Below are 16,422 nucleotides of genomic sequence, written 5' to 3' on the forward strand. Positions count from 1 at the left end.
CAGGGAGGTGTAACACTGCTACCCATGGCTGGCTGGAGTTCAAGCCAGTGGGTCTTATCTTGTGAGGTGCTGTGGAAACAGGGCCTGAAGACTGTTGCTGCTCAACCCCCTGGATTCAGCCTTTTTCTAGGGGTATGTACAGGGGCCTAACCTCTTGCTTTGCTGGAGTTGCTGCTGCTTTGCTGGGAAACCTGGGCATCTAAAGCCCACAGGGCTCTACTTATGCCTGAGTGTTTGCTCTGCTGAGATTCCATGTAGCTCTGCATGTCAGACTGTGGGCCCTGGTAGAATGGGTTCACAAGGGAGTCTCCTGACCTGAGGTTTGCAAAGATTTATGGGAGTAGTGTGGGTCCCCAGGGTCACTCACTTACTCACCACTTCCCTGGGCAGGGGAGATTTCCCCTGGCTCCTTGTTATTTGTTGCTTCTGGGTGAGCAGTCCTGCCTTGCTTTTTTCTGTTCTGTTTTCTGTCGGTCAAGGTGTTTTTTTTGTTTTTTTTTAAATTAATCTCAATGTGTGTAACTGAGTACTTCAGTTGAAGGTGCTGTGTTTACTTGTCCCTTCTATTTCTCTCCATGAGAGCAGTGCACACTAGCTGCTTCTGTGGACTATGTTGGCCAGCCCCCCTTTGAATTTTTTTCTTCTTTATTTTGTTAATATGGTGAATTGCATTGGTTTTGTTTTTAAATGTTAAACCAACCTTGCACTACTGGAATAAATACCACTTAGTCATGATATATTAACTAGTCCTTTGATATATTGCTAGGTTTAACATGTTAAAAGTTTTTTGTACTTGTGTTTATGAAGGATATGAATCTGTAGTTTTAAAAATTGTAATATCTTATGTAATTTTAGTATCAGGATAATGACACTCTTTTTTTTACTGTTTTCTGGAGGAGTTTCTGTAGAATTGTTATTTTGGCTTCCTCATATATTTGGTAGAATTCACCAGCAGGGATATCTTGCCCTGAAGACTTTTAAATAAAATTTTTATAGATAGGCTTTTTTTTTTCTTTTGAAACAAGTAATTTCATTTCTTTAGTAGATATTAGGTTATCTGTTTCTTCTTGATTGTGCTGTACTAGTTTTCAAAAAGTGTGTTTATTACATTTAACTTGTCAATTTTTCTTAACTTTTTAATATTTGTACTATTTAGAGTTATAACCCCTTTTTATTCCTGATATTGGTAATTTGTGTCTTCCCCTTTCTACCACCATTTTCAACTCAGTTCAGCTAGAGATGTAGGAATTTTTTTAAAGAGTCATCTTTTGGCTTTATTTTATTTATTGTTTATTTCCTATTTCATTGATTTTTGCTTTTTATTTACTTCTATCTGCTTTGGATTTACTTTGTTCTTTTTTTTCACTAGCTTCTTAAGGACATTAATTACAAATTATTCCTTTTTCTTTTTCCCAACATGAGCATTTAAAGTCATAAATTTCCCTCTACTGCCTTAACTGCATCCCACAAATTTATTTCTATGTTGTATTTTTATTATCATTTGGTTTCAAATATTTTCTAATTTTTTGATTTTTATTTGACCCATGGATTATTGAGATATCTGTTGTCCAATTTCCAAACATTTGTAATATTCTTTGTAATTGTAATGTTATATTATTGTTATTGATTTATAATTTAGTCTTTTAGTGGTCAAAGAACATACTTTGTATAACTTCAGTCCTTTGAAATTTATTGAAACTTGCATTATGACCTAACATATGTTCTATATTGGTGAATGTATTAAGTATATTTGAAAATAGCATGTATTGTGTAGTTGTTGAGTGTAAAGCTCTATAAATACAAATTAGGCAAAAATGAATGACATGTTCAGTTATTCTAGGTATTTACTTGTTCTTTTTTCTAGATTTTAAGTAATTTGCTGAAAGGGGGGTATTAAATTCTCCTGCTATGATTGTAGAATCATCTATTTCTCCCTTTAATCTTATCAATTTTTGATTCGCTTATTTTAAAATTCTGTTATTAGGTACACACACATTTATAATTTCTATGCCTTTCTGATGGATTAATCCTTTTATTATAAAATACTCTTCATTATTTTTTCTAAAACTCTTGAGATCTATTTTATCTGCTATTATCACAACCACTGTAGCCTTACTATAGTTACTCTTCACATGGCATGTCTTTTTCTGTCCATTTACTTTCAACTTTTAAATTTATGTTTAAGATATATCTCTTTTAGATAGAATTTGGTAAGGTCTTCATTTAAAAAAATCCGTTCTGATAACCTGTGCCCTTTAATTGCAGTGTTCGGCTCAATTAACATTTAATATAATTACTGATATGGTTGAATTTAGGTAGCCATTTTATTTTTTATATATTTTGAATCCCTCTCATTTTCCCCACCCTCATCTTACCTTCTTTTGGGTTATTTCAATATCTTAATTTCCATTTTAGGATACTTATTCATTTGAAATTATACTTCTGTACATTTCAAAAACATGTTTGCTCTATACATTCTTTTCACAGTTTATGCAGTGCTAATATGATAAAAAGTAGAATTATTGTAATACATAGATAGGTCTATTTGGTTTCTATCTTACCACTCTTTAAGTTATCATTGTCACATATATTACATCTAAGTACATGGCAAATCCTACAAGAAAATGTCATACTTTTTGCTGTGAATAATCATTTGTATTCTAAATAATTTAAAAGAAGAAAGTGTTTTTATTTACCCATATATTTACCACTTATATTTTCTACTCTTCATTCATTCCTGAAAATCCAAGATTTCCCTTGATATCATTTCCTTCAAGTTGAAGACCTTTTTGTACAGTTCTGGTGGAGACCAATTCCCTTAATTTTTCATTACCTAAAAATGTCTTTATTTCACTTTCCTTTTTGCAGCAAGTTTCACTGAATTTAGAATTCTAGGATGACAGTTATTTTCTTGTAACATGTTAAAGATGTTCCACTGTCTTCTAGCCTCTCTAGTTTCTGGGAAAGGTTTGTGAGAAAAGTTTGTGATAATTTCTATCATTATTCTGCTATATATAATGTGATGTTCTTTTCTGTCTGCTTTCAAATTTTTCTCTTTGTCTTCCCTGAACATCAGTTTGGCTATAATGTACTTAGATGTGGATTTCTTTGCATTAATTCTCTTTGAGGATTTTTGAGCTTCCTAGATCTGTACATTTACATCTTAAAAAATTTGGAGATGTTTTCTGGTGTTTATCTTTAAAATATTTTCCTGCCCCATGTGTCTTTCTTGGTAAGATATATTGAAATTATTTCATAGGTCCCTGAGGTTCTGCTTATTTTTAAAAAAATTTTCCCTTACCTCTCTTATTCAAATTAGATGATGTTTATTGATCTGTCTTCAAATTCACTGCTTCCTTTCATCTCCATTTTGCTATTAGGACCATCCACTGAATTTTTCATTTGAGATGTTTTAGTATTCAGTACTAAAATTTCCATTCATTTCTTTTTTATATGTTATTTTTTTCTTGCTGAGGTTTTTAATCTTCATATTTGTTATATTTCCTTGACATCACTGAGTATACTCACAATAGCTATTTTAAAATTCTTTCCTGATAATTCCAACATATAGGTCATCTTGACATGGGCTTCTATTGTTTGCATTTTCTCTTGAGACTGGGTCACATTTTTCTGGCACTTTGTATGTTGAGTAATTTCGTATTTTATCCTGGATGCTGTAGAGGCATTATTATAGAGACTCTGAATTTTGTTGTATTGCTCTAAAGAGTGTTGATGTTTCATTTTAGCAGGCATCTTATTTCCTTTGGTTTAAAATGAAGTCTGTAATACCTTTGCTGAGTGGAAGTTCAGAACTGAGTTTAATTCTATAATCCTTAACTGCTAGCTGCTTTCTATTTGACCCCTTCATACATAATTCAGGGGTCATCCAGAAATGTGAGCTGAGTACAAACAGAATTTGGTGGTATTCTTTCCTGGCTTTCTTCTCCCACAACTTCTGATTGTCTACTTTGCCTGGAATTTTGCTAGTTCCTCCAGCCAGAAAAGTAGGAGACTTTTTCTTGGAATTTCACCAGTGCTACTTTGGTCATGATTCTGGTTGCCTTTCGGGCATACCTGCAAAAACTACAAATCACTCTGTGCTGACTTCTTCCTATAAGTTTGACTGCCTTTCAAAATATGCCTGCTTTTTTTTAGTTCTTGGAGCCATCAAGTATTTATATTTTTTCTTCTAGCATTTATAGATATTATTTATGGAAAGATACATTATTAGACACCCAGCCTTGAATTAGCTTGAGCTTACTTGAGTTAGCTTGACTGGGTTTTTGTTTCTTGCAGAACCATAACAGAAGCCATTAATTATGAATCCAGGATTACTATAGGCTTGGCAGAATGTTGCAGTGGCAATGGCATAGGTTTGGGAAATGGATATACCACTCTATTTAAGCTATATGACTTAAGCAAGAGTTAATGTTAATTATCTATTGTTATATAAAAAATTACTTGAAAATGTAGTCACTTAAGATGAAAAACATTTATTATCTCACATGGATTTTGAGGGTCAGGAATTTTGGAGCTATCTAGATGGATGATTCTGTCTCAGAGCCTCTCATGAAGTTGCAGTCAAGTTGTCAGACAAGGTTGCGGTGCTAAAGACTTGACCAAGGCTGGAAAATCTATTTCTAAGCTTACACACTGTTGTCAGGAGTCTGTTGGCAAGCAGCCATGTGTCCTTGCCGCATGGGCCTCTCTATAGGGCGGCTTATAACGTGGCTTCTTACAGAGAGCAAGTAATGTGTGTGTGTGTGTGTGTGTGTGTGTGTGTATGCAAGAGAGAGAGGCGGGGGATGTTAGCAATTAATTCACATAAATGAGCCTCGTTTCTTATGCTATCCTTAGCAATTGCCTTTGAGTTGCTTAGAATCTAAACTACTAGGTAGCTGGTTTACTTACTGTAGCTTTCAAAGCTCATGGTCACATTAAAGCTGTTGCATTCTTTCAACACCATTCCCTATAGCTTTAATCTGAGGTAGTTTTGTAATTCTAAGATAAAAATCTTAGAATTTATGAAAATCCTAGCAATATGGAAGAATCCTGAACATCATGCTTTGACTCACTGATATCCTAATAATTCATTTTGGACTTTTTGGAAGACACCAGAGGGCATAGCTGCATGAAAGTTTAAGAAGAGAATAGCTGGGTTGATTCTGGTACTTCTTACAATCAACAGAATCCCCTCTCTTCCCTCTGTCCTTTCCATGAGTAATTCCCACTGTGCTACAGTGGAGAGGCTTGGATCCTGGCCTTTCCCTACATTGTAGCCAGCCCATTTCCATTTTTTTCCGTTCTTATTCTCAAGGAGGAAGAGTTGGACTTTAATAGCTCTTGTGAGGTTCTCCTCCCTGGCTGTCCCCAGCAGGAGTGTATTGCTTCTGTTCTACCTCTGGAGTTTCCTATTCTCTATCTCTTTGTACTTTTTGGATCCATATTATTTGTACTGTATACTTAGTATAGAAACTAACATTTTGGTTGTAGCTGTGAACCTTAAAGTGTATCTAAATTACATGGGCTCTCCAGATTGGGAGGTTGTTGAACATGCAGAAATATGCTTGCTTTTTAACTTCCAGCACTTGTAACAATAGCAACAGTGGCAACAACAAAATTGTCACTGTGAGGGAACCTAGAGAACTCCTTGAATCTATACATTGCATTACCCCATTATATGTGAAAATGGTTCCAAAAATAGGTATCTTTTGGTATTTTGAATAGTTAACATGGCTCTAATAGACCTCATTTTGCCAGAGTATGAAGTGAAGGAAACCTTTGTGAGAGTGCCTTTGGAACACTCACATTTGTGTAAAGTAAATGAAAGAGAATCATAACGTTGCCCATGTAACCTGATTTTTTTCCCCTGCTATTGGAGTGTGTAGCCATGGTTTTCTGATTAAGGTATCTTTGAGTTTCCTTTTCCATTTGGCACTCAGTCTAGCTAAGCTATTTTCCTGACATCTGAACCAAGTCTCCCTCTTTGTTTTTGACCAGGATGTCTGCCTATATTTCCATCCTCAAGACTAGGCAATGAAGATACCTGGACCTTTCCCTTCCATACATATCTTTCAATTTCCGAAGGTACTACTCAAGCAACAAAAACACTCAGTGATATGGCCAATGGCTGCTAAAGAGCAAAGAGGATGTGGGAGGAAGGGCAGGAACCAATGTGCTTCTATGCATACTCAGTTTCTCCAGTGATTTAGAGTCAGTTCATCTGAAGAGACATAGATTGTGATGGACACAACTTACTTTGTCACCTTTCTTCACTAGTATGTGTACAAACATAGCCTTTTCTGTATTATTTATGCAAGAGAGTGTCCTTAAGCTCATTAGTTACCTCTTTTATATTAAAAATTATGACCTAGTACCTTTGGCAAACAAAAAAGTACTCATCCCCTAAAGTTCTCTGATGTCTTTACTTGAGTAGATTCCATATTTGTTTTTTGGGGTCCTATAGCAGTAGTCACTAATGCACACTCTGGAGCCATTCTGCCTGGGTTTGCATCTTTGCTTTGGCACTTACTAGCAGTACAATCTTGGGCAAGTCATATATCCCCCCTCTGTGCTTTTCTAATCTGTAAAGTGGGGATAATTATGGTACCAACCTTAGGTTGCTATGAAGACTGAGTCAATATTTATGAACACCTTAGAACAATCCCTGGTACTTAGTGTTATTTAGTAAGGTGTTGCTGCTTCTCTTCCTCTTCTTTTACTTGTCTTTCTCTTATTCTTCTTAAGCACTCTGGATCCTGGCCTTTCCTATGGTCCTGAGATGATCAAAACATAGGGAAGAGCAGAGAGCAAGGCTGGAGAAATTATATGTCAAGTTCATATGACTTGTCTTTCCAGAAAAATATAACTTACTTATTGAGCCTTATTATATGTTAGACACTTAACATGTATTTCTCTAATCCTTACAGCAACCCTAGAAAGCAGATATCATTATTCCTATTTTGTAAGTGAAAATAGAGTAACTTTACTCGTTACTTTGGTAACTTGCCCAAGTTCCCACAGTGTCAGTCCTTTCTCTTTTTTCTTTTCTTTTTTTTTTCTTATTAAGGAATATCCATGGCTGGGTAATTCAAAGAAAAGAGGTTTATTTGGCTTATGGTTCTGCAGACCGTACAAGAAGCATAGCACTGGCATCTGCTTCTGGTGAGGGTTTCAGGCTGCTTCCTCTCATGGCCTAAGGCAAAGGGGAGTCAGTGTGTATAGACATCACCTGGTGAGAGAGGAAGCAGGAGAAGGGGAGGTGACAGGCTCATTTTAACAACCAGCTTCTGTGGGAACTAACAGAGTGAGAACTCACTCATTACCATGAGAACAGCACCAAGCCATTCATGAGGTATCTGACCCAAACACCTCCCATTAAGCCCCATTCCAGTACTGGGGATCAGATTTCATCGTGAGGTATGAGGGACAAACATTATCCAAACTATAGCACACAGTTAGTAAGGGCAGTTTTGAAATTCAAAACCAGTTCATCTGACTTCAAGCCCATTTAATTTTCTCTCTGCAATTGGGATTTTTGTGATTCCTTAATTCCTTGCACTAAGATTTTCTTTTTTTTAGTTTTCTTCTTTTTTTCTTGAGAAGGAGTTTAGCTCTTGTTGCCCAGGTTGGAGTGCAATGGCACAGTCTTGACTCACTGCAACCTCTGCCTCCCAGGTTCAAGTGATTCTCCTGCCTCAGCCTCTCAAGCAGCTGGGATTACAGGTGTGCACCACCATGCCCAGCACATTTTTGTATTTTTAGTAGAGATGGGGTTTCACCATATTGGCCAGGCTGATCTTGAACTCCTAACCTTAAGTGATCCACTCACCTCGGCCTCCCAAAGAGCTGGGATTACAGGCATGAGCCACTGTGCCCAGCCTGTGCTAAGATTTTCAAGTCCTAGGGAAAGGGATGGATGGAAAAGGCTGGCATTTGGATGAGATCAGGAGCTCTCCTTTTAGAAAGCAGAGTAAAAAGCTCAGAGTTGTGTGAACACTTGAGTGCTGACCTCACAAGTTAATAGGCTGTAGGTGGCACCAGTAGCATGATCAACAAAGCTGTGGCATTTCAGTCATTTAAAACTTAATCTTGGCTTTGGTATATTTGAGACTTAACTACGCTAAGTGCTTTTGGATATATGTCCGGGTCTCTACAGGGGAGTACAATGGATGAGAGCATTTTTATTTCTAGTAACGTTGATACAGTTTTGTCCAAATACATGGAATATTCCCACCTCCACTGGTTTCTTTCCTAGTAACAAAGTCATGGACCATTTATGGCCTCACCCACGTACCTCTCTATTGAAAGACATAAAATATGGCAGTGCATTTCAGTGCCAATGAGCAGAGAAATTGTCAGCTTCTCTTTTCCTTATTCATGTGTTTCCCAGGGTTGTCACTTGGCATTTTGGGTAATGTGCATATTGATTGGTGCATATTGACTGGGTGTTGCAGACATCCTAACAAAATGAATACATGAGATGTGAAGTTTCTCTTTACTATACAAATTTGAGGGAAAATGCTGAGTTAATGGGAGGATGCTTTGGTATAAAATAAAAGTTAACATGAGCCAGGCTGCCAGCAGAAGTGCTAAGGGGAGAGACATTTTATAATTTATCAAGTTTTAAGTCTTTGTCTCACCAATAAACAGAAGTGTTATTCATGTTGATTAGCTAAAAGGTCTCCTCACAGACAAGGATCTGATTCTGAGTTCAGGGATTCTTTGCCGATTATAAGTTCAGGCTCCTGAATGGCTCTCCTTGTCCTCTCCCCTTTCCCGCCCAGTGCACCACTCCAGAAGAGGAGAGGCAGTTATATTCCTACTCTGTAATTCCTTATTTTGCCTCTTTCCCCACTAATTCATTCTGAACTCCAGACACACTGATTTCCCTTTGCTTCAAACTGGTTTTACCTAATTATTAACCCAGCAGGAAGAATTAACTTGTAACTCCAGCGTTGTTTTTGTGTCTCTTGAGACATCTCAGCATGACTGAGCACCATAAAATTTGAGTTGTGATTTCTGGACCTGGAGTGTAGTTGTAGAGAAGGAAACTTGAGGGGTGGCTTGTAACATAAGGAAATCATTTTGATGGGAGTAAATGTCTGCAAGTGAACATTCGCTAATGAGGTTGAGAGTTTATTTATAGCAAATAACCACCGTTATTATTCTTTACTTGCTATGCATCACCCCAGCATCGGGTTGTATACAACATGCCAAGATTTTTGCTGAATGTTTCCTCTTTAAGTCATATGGACAAGACAATTTAAACATGTGAAAGATAATCCAATTAGAGAAGTGGGGAGTTTTCTTGATCTTTTATGTCATCAAGTTAAGAAATTAAGACAAACAGTTCATGTGTACATATCTGAAATAATAAATCTATGATCAGCATAGTCAAAAAGGGGTGGAAGTAGAATCTATTGAGAGAGAGGAATTTTGTGTGGAAGAGAATAATAAATAAAGTTATATGCTATTTGCTATGGCTTTTTAACATTAGCTGTCATATGAAGTTGTTACTTGATGTCAGGAAAATCTATCCTGCTGCCTATTTGTATAAATAAAGTTTTATTGGGGCTGGGCACGTGGTTCATGACTGTAATCCCAACACTTTGGGAAGCTGAGGCAGTAGGATCACTTGAGTTCAGAAATTTGAGACTACCTGAGTAACATAGTGAGAGTCCATCTTTACAAAAAATTTCAAAAAAACTTAGTTGGGTATGCATACCTGTGGTCCCAGCTATTAGGAGGCCAAGGTGGTAAAGAAGAACATTTGAGCCCAGGAGGTCGAGGCTGTAGTGAGCTGTGATTGTGCCACTGCACTCCAGGCTGGGCAACAGAACAAGACCCTGTGTCAAAAGGAGAAAGTTTTACTGGAACAGAGTCACATTCATTTGTTCAGGTATCATCTATGCCTGGCTTCACATTATAATGGCAGAATGAAGTATTTGCTACTACTTTACTATTTAACCTATCTGGAGAACAGATAGGTTAAATAACTCACCCAAGCACATACAGTTAGGAAGTGGTTGACTCAAGATTCAAACTTAAGCAGTCTTACTCTATAGCCTGCCCTCTTCACCATTGTACCATACTGCCCCTTTTACTATATAAGACATAAATCTAGTTGCCTTGTAGGTAGAAAACAACTTGAACTTACCACTCCATTGTTTCTCTCACCAGCCTGGCTCAGACTCTGTCTGGACAGGAGAGCAATTTAGGTGAGCTAGAGGCTACATTAGGGAAGTGACTGAAAGTACCATCAGCAGTGAAACTGTCTGCCGTGGTCTGAATGTTTGCGTCCCCTCTCAAATTCATATATTGAAATCCTAACCCTTAATGGGATGGTGCTTGGAAATAGGACCTTGGGGAGGCAATCAGGTAATAAGGATGGAGTGCTCATTATTATTAGTGCCCTTATAAAAAGACATGAGGAAGTTTGCTTTCTCTGTCTTAATCATGTGAAGATATAACAAGAAGATGACTGTCTGCGAACCAGGAATAAACCCCTCACCAGACACCAGATCTGCTGCTGGCACCTTGACCTTGGAATTCGCAACCTCCAGAACTGTGAGAAGTGAATGTCCATTGTTCATGCCATTCTATGTATTCTGTCAGCCTGAACTTACTAAGACAACATCTATTTTCTACCATTGGGTCAAGGTATGCCAGACTGAACTCTGCCTAGGCAGACATTGGTGTTTTCTTTTTAAAAGTTGACTTCCAGACTGGCAGTGCAATTGACACATGGTAGGAATTAAAAGATTGTCATTATGGAGTCCCTGCCCAGTTTCTATTAGCTTTCCTTCCTGCTATTAGCACCTTGAATTTCCACTGAGAGAGCACCTCTCCACCATAGTCATTCATGTAGACTGAGTGGGGTTGACCTCACCCTAACTCCAGTGGTGGGTCCTGATTAGCCCATCAAAGTGTCCTGTCCTTCTTTCTATCATGATTGTGTAGCGATGGGAACATGATTTAAGCTGATCTAACTAGAGTAAAGCTCACCACCTGTCATGGAAATGCAGGGACATAAATGCTCTCTTCCCCATGGAAGGTGGTAATAAGAGGATTTGTAGCATGGAACTGTCTTCTCTGTGAGAGGAGAACTTGTGGTCACTAGGGAGCTGCTATGTAAGGCTTGAAGTTGGAGCTACCCCAGATTTTTACCTGGGGCCTGAAACCAGACTTATTCCTTGAACTATTTATTTACAAATTTTGTTGTTGTTGTTGTTGTTCAAGCGGATTTGGGTTTTGGATTTTCTGTTGCTGCTAGATTTCTAATTGATAGAGGCAGCAATCTAGTATAGCACAAAGAAGATAGGACTAGAGTGAGGAAATCTGTGTTTAGGACCTGGCTTTCCAATGAGCTAGTATTGTGTTCCTGCATATGGTGGCTGATTTATGATTCCTGTTTCCCCACTTGAAGAAAAAGGACAGCCCCATCTTCCTCATAGGACTGTTGTGAGAAGGAAGATACATCATTTATACCTTCAGAAATGTGTTTGAGGGTAGAGACAGTATCCCCAACAGGGTTGAAATTTTGCAGACAGAACTCAGCTCTACTTTGTCCGTTGAGATACAGCAAAGCCCTCCAGAGCTCAGTCTTGCTTCCCCGGCAATTGCACAATGGTTGGATGATGCCATTTATGTATCTGGTTTGATAGACATCTCACTTTATTAGTTTTCGAGAGGAAGGATTCTTTCATTAGTCTCCCCTAGATTTTCTACTTTGAGTCAGGAATGGAGGACAGAGTGGGTGGATCAATAATGAGAATGCTATGTTGACTCAGGTGGAAATGATCAGGTAGGGGGGATAGATGGCTATGCATTAGGGATGCAGAGAGGGCGCACCTGCACCTGCACCAGACCTGCGTGTGTTCCACATTTCTTTCCAGGTAGAAATTTTTAAATAATTGGCATGTTGTACCATTAGAGTAGAAAGCAGACAACCAGGCTTTCAGTCCAGGTACCATTTCTCACTGTACGACGCCGTGCTAGTAACTAAATGGTTTAAACTTCCTGAGGCCTCAGGTTTTCTCATCTGTCAAATGGGCATCTAGTATGTACGCTGGCAACCTTACATTGCTGGTGTGGGAATAAAATGTGAAAATGTCAGTGAAAATATTTTGGATTTGCAGAAAGCCCAAGTAAGACAGTATGCAAAAATTCAGAAGCTGCACATCTTTTTAGGTTTGGTTCTTACTCACTGAAACCCTTCGCAAAGGGAATTCTCGCTCTCTGAATTACACTTTCCAATAGCATATCTCACAGGGCATGGTAACTTCTAAACCACTGATGATTTTCAGGACTCAGTATGTACATGCAGCTACTACTCTCTAGAGAAGGCCTGTGGATCATCTTCATTGTCATCATCATCTGCGTATCTGCATCCTCATCACTGCATCATCACCAGCACCATTTATTAAACACAAGGTATATCAGGCATTATGGTTGGTGCTTTACATATATTCTCTAACTTAAACCTTGCGATATCCCTTTAAGATAATTATCTCCTTTTTATGTATGAGAAAATCAAGGTTCAGAGAGATTGAGTTTCCTAAGGTCACATAGTTAGTTGAGAGCTGTGCTGTAACCCAAACCCTTGCTCTTTTCACTGCAGCATATTGCCTCTACCAAAGGGAGCTTTGGAATTAGACCTGGAAGTTCTTATCTCATTCCATTGCTTCAGCAATTCAACACAAAGGCTCTGGTCCAACCCTTTTCCTTTTGTGTCTCAGTAGGTAATATTTCATCCTTCTCCCCTCTGATCCCACCCTCATTGCCAGATTCTGGAACCGTCTGCATGTTTCTGGTCTATAGTTCAGCTTCTCTCCCCAGGCGTTTGAGAAAGGCATTCTCCACAAAAAAGGAAAACACATTTTATTAAAGCAAACATGCAGTCCTCAGCACTTTTACTTATCTTATTTATACACTGCAGTGCAGCTTTCTATGACCTAGTGATTATCATTTCCCAGAGCTATCATCATTTTAAAGCTACCTGTTCATCCCGCTTCAGCAGATGGTACTACGCTAGGAGTATTGTAAGAGCATTAAAGAAAGGAAAACAAACAAACAAAGGAAAGATCTTTGGTTGGGTCAGCCAGAGGAAGAACTCACTTGCATTGACTCCCAACACTGTTCTGCTTCAGCTGGGGCTATGACGTGTGACATGACTCTTAGAGGCCTACCCACTGGGGAAATTTATTTAGTCAGGGGTTTTCCTTTTCCCTTCTTTCTCCCTGTCAGTTGGTGGCATACAGTTGGTTTAAAATATTCTTATATCCGATCTTCCCAATTAAATCTCCTGGTTAAATTGAAGTCATTTGTCCCTTTACTCACTCATTTGACAAAAGACTTTTTGAGCACCTTCCCTGTGTAAGGTACTGTTCTAGGTTTAAGTTTTGATTGGCACAAATAGTTCTATGTCCTTGGGCAAATCCTTTCCTTTTCCAGACCTCACTTTTTCCTTCTATATGATGAGGGGGGCTGGCTCAAGTTGCTAAATCTCATCCCAGACACAGAGGGATTGGAACTTGTAAAACCATTTTACAGATAGAAAATTCTAAGGTTCCAAACAAGCCAGGCTTGTTAACAATGGACAGCATCCAAGGAGAACTCCCCAAAGGATTACAATTCAAGTAGGTGGGCTGCCCAGGCCAAGTGAGGACCAAGCTGTCCTTCTTCTCTGTTTCAAATTCCCTGAAATTCTTAATACTCTAGAGCAGTGTTTCTCAACGTTTTTTTCATTATCTCCCTCATAAACAGCCTTTTAAGACTTTTTTTTGCTAATGTCTTAAATATTTTTGCTTAATACCTTAAATTTCACAGGGAGGGCCCTGTGAAATTTTAATCCCACAGAAATACTGGATACCTCTTTATGTACGATGACCTTTGGGAAGCAGGGAGCAAACCATGGTAATATCTAAGGTTTTTGGCCTTCAAGAACCAAATTTCATCCCCTTGGTAGTTATACTGGCCCCTACTGAGAATGCATGCCCTAGAGCAATGATTTTCAAACTTGTCTTTTAGTTGATGCAAATTCTTTTTTTTTTTTTTTTTTGAGACGGAGTCTCGCTGTGTCTCCCAGGCTGGAGTGCAGTGGCGTGATCTCGGCTCACTGCAAGCTCCGCCTCCCGGGTTCACGCCATTCTCCCGCCTCAGCCTCCCAAGTAGCTGAGACTACAGGCGCCCGCCACCACGCCCGGCTAGTTTTTTTTTTTTGTATTTTTAGTAGAGACGGGGTTTCACCATGCCAGCCAGGATAGTCTCGATCTCCTGACCTCGTGATCCACCCGCCTCGGCCTCCCAAAGTGCTGGGATTACAGGCTTGAGCCACCGCGCCCGGCCTAGTTGATGCAAATTCTATGCAAAATTCAACATATGAAATGTTGAATGTTGTAAAAGCAGTATTTTACACAGCCAATGAGGAAACAAGTTAATATCCTGGTAGTCTCCAAAAGGGACATTGAATATAGGACACTCGAATATACCTTTTTTCTTTTTCTTTCTTTCTTTCTTTTTTTTTTTTTTGAGACGGAGTCCTGCTCTTCTTGACCAGGTTGGAGTGCAATGGCACGATCTTGGCTCACCGCAACCTCTGCCTCTCGAGTTCAAGTGATTCTCCTGACTCAACCTTCCGAGTAGCTGGAATTACAGGCGCCCACCATCATGCTCAGCTAATTTTTTGTATTTTTTAGTAAAGACAGGGTTTCTCCATGTTGGCCAGGCTGGTCTAGAACTCCTGACTTTAGGTCATCCACCCACCTTAGCCTCCCAAAGTGCTGGGATTACAGGTGTGAGCCACTGTGCCTGACTGAATTACCTTTTAAAAATTATAGTTTTAAGATATTTTAAAATGTATTTTGAGGAAAACAGTGTAAATGAAACATTGACAGAACCCCTAACACACTGGCACACAGTTTGAATACCATTGCTCTATTGTCTTCTGGAACATGGGATTTAGAATCAGATGGGATGGGTCTGAGTTTATTTGCTGTTACACCGACTACCAGCTATACCATCCTGGGCAAGTGTTAGAGTTTCAGTTTCATCATCTGTAAAATGGGTATTTGAATGAGAATGTACTTCACAAGATATCTATGAGAACTGAAACAGATAATCAACTGTGCCTGGCACATGGTAGACACTCAGTAGAATTTAGTTATCTCATGCCACTCTTTGTCTTTACATTTTCTTCCACTGATTATAGCAACTTGTGCTTGAACACACAGCAAACAATAGCTGCTGAGGAACTGTGTCCAAATAAAACAAGGAAGGACTCCAGTATCACTCTCAATGACTCTGTTTTCCCTTTCCTGGACATAGAACAGGGAAGGGTATTATTACGCTGCCTGAAATGATGTTAAACTGGCGTGAGTCCTGACTTCTTTTCTTATGAAACTGGTGGATCCGGTTTTTAACTCTTCATATCCTGAGTAAGGTAAATGTTGTAAAAAAAAAAAATTCATATCTCATTAAATGGAGACCACCTAGTTTTATAGGGGAAACAGCAAATATTGTTTTATAACAAAGTTTCTTTAAAAAGTGTGCTCTATTTTGAGGATTTAGCAGTACATATATTTTTTTTTTCTTTTGGACATATTAGTTGTCTATTTATGTACATTTATGGATTTGTTGTGTTTTGAGTGTAATAATATCCATTGAGTATCAATGACCATGTTCTCTTCAAATTTCTACTTGGGGTTGTTATCCATAAAGGTGGGAGATGACTTGCTGGGATTTGACACCAAGATCATTAAGAGTACTACCAGATATCAATGTTGTAAGGAGAGTTCAGGGCTGTAGTCTAATCCCATTTGAATTATTTCTGGCAGTTTTCCATGGTCATCTGTAGAAGAGGCTATGGGAGGGGTGTCATGTAATGTGCGTTCTTTCAGATCCATCAATAAGAAAACCAGAAATGGTGATTCCAGTGACCCTAATCCCCACTGTAACAAGTTTTCAAGAAGAAAAAACTAGGGAGAAAATGAAAAAAAAAGCACAACAGGTTCACTGCATTAACCTTAAAATTTCTGCTAGGGGAAAAATGGAGTATTTCTTCTTTTGTATGTGTGTTGACTCCAATAGTTGATAAAACTGAAGTTCTACATCATAAATTTCCATTTGGACATTCAGTTCTGAGAACCTGCATCCAGCAGCCTTATCACTTTGAAGTAAAGTCACAATCACTAATGGAATCTGCTAGCTTTTCACACACTGAAATTAGCTTTGATTCTTCCCCCCAAACATATGTTTAAAAGCAACATGCGCATACTGTACACTGACCCATCAAAGCAATCAATGCCTTGGGGGAGGCTTGTGGACTCACCTATTGGGGTTGAGGAAAAAAATGTATTTCTTTCAGGAGGAGAAATAGGATTTCTGAGCTCTCTTCTGGCCCCAAAGAAGGGAGCATCTCCT

The 16,422-nt window shown here is 38.6% G+C and overlaps 1 long non-coding RNA gene across 4 annotated transcripts in view; it reads right to left on the minus strand.

The window, feature by feature from the left end:
* The window catches only part of LOC105481026 (uncharacterized), a 41,768-nt gene extending 31,237 nt beyond the window's left edge, over nt 1-10,531 (minus strand). For 2 of the 4 annotated variants that reach the window (XR_011613085.1, XR_011613082.1), the window contains exons 1-3: nt 10,160-10,525; nt 9,728-9,848; nt 6,615-6,776 (exon numbers count right to left, since the gene is read on the minus strand). This is a non-coding gene — a long non-coding RNA (uncharacterized lncRNA). Of the gene's footprint in view, nt 1-6,614; nt 6,777-9,727; nt 9,849-10,159 lie in introns of all 4 variants that reach the window. The other 2 variants (XR_011613084.1, XR_011613083.1) reach the window with 2 other exon arrangements.
* Nucleotides 10,532-16,422: the final 5,891 nt, after the last annotated feature.

The sequence above is a fragment of the Macaca nemestrina genome, chromosome 14, assembly GCF_043159975.1.
Source record: "Macaca nemestrina isolate mMacNem1 chromosome 14, mMacNem.hap1, whole genome shotgun sequence".
Lineage (NCBI taxonomy): Eukaryota > Metazoa > Chordata > Mammalia > Primates > Cercopithecidae > Macaca > Macaca nemestrina.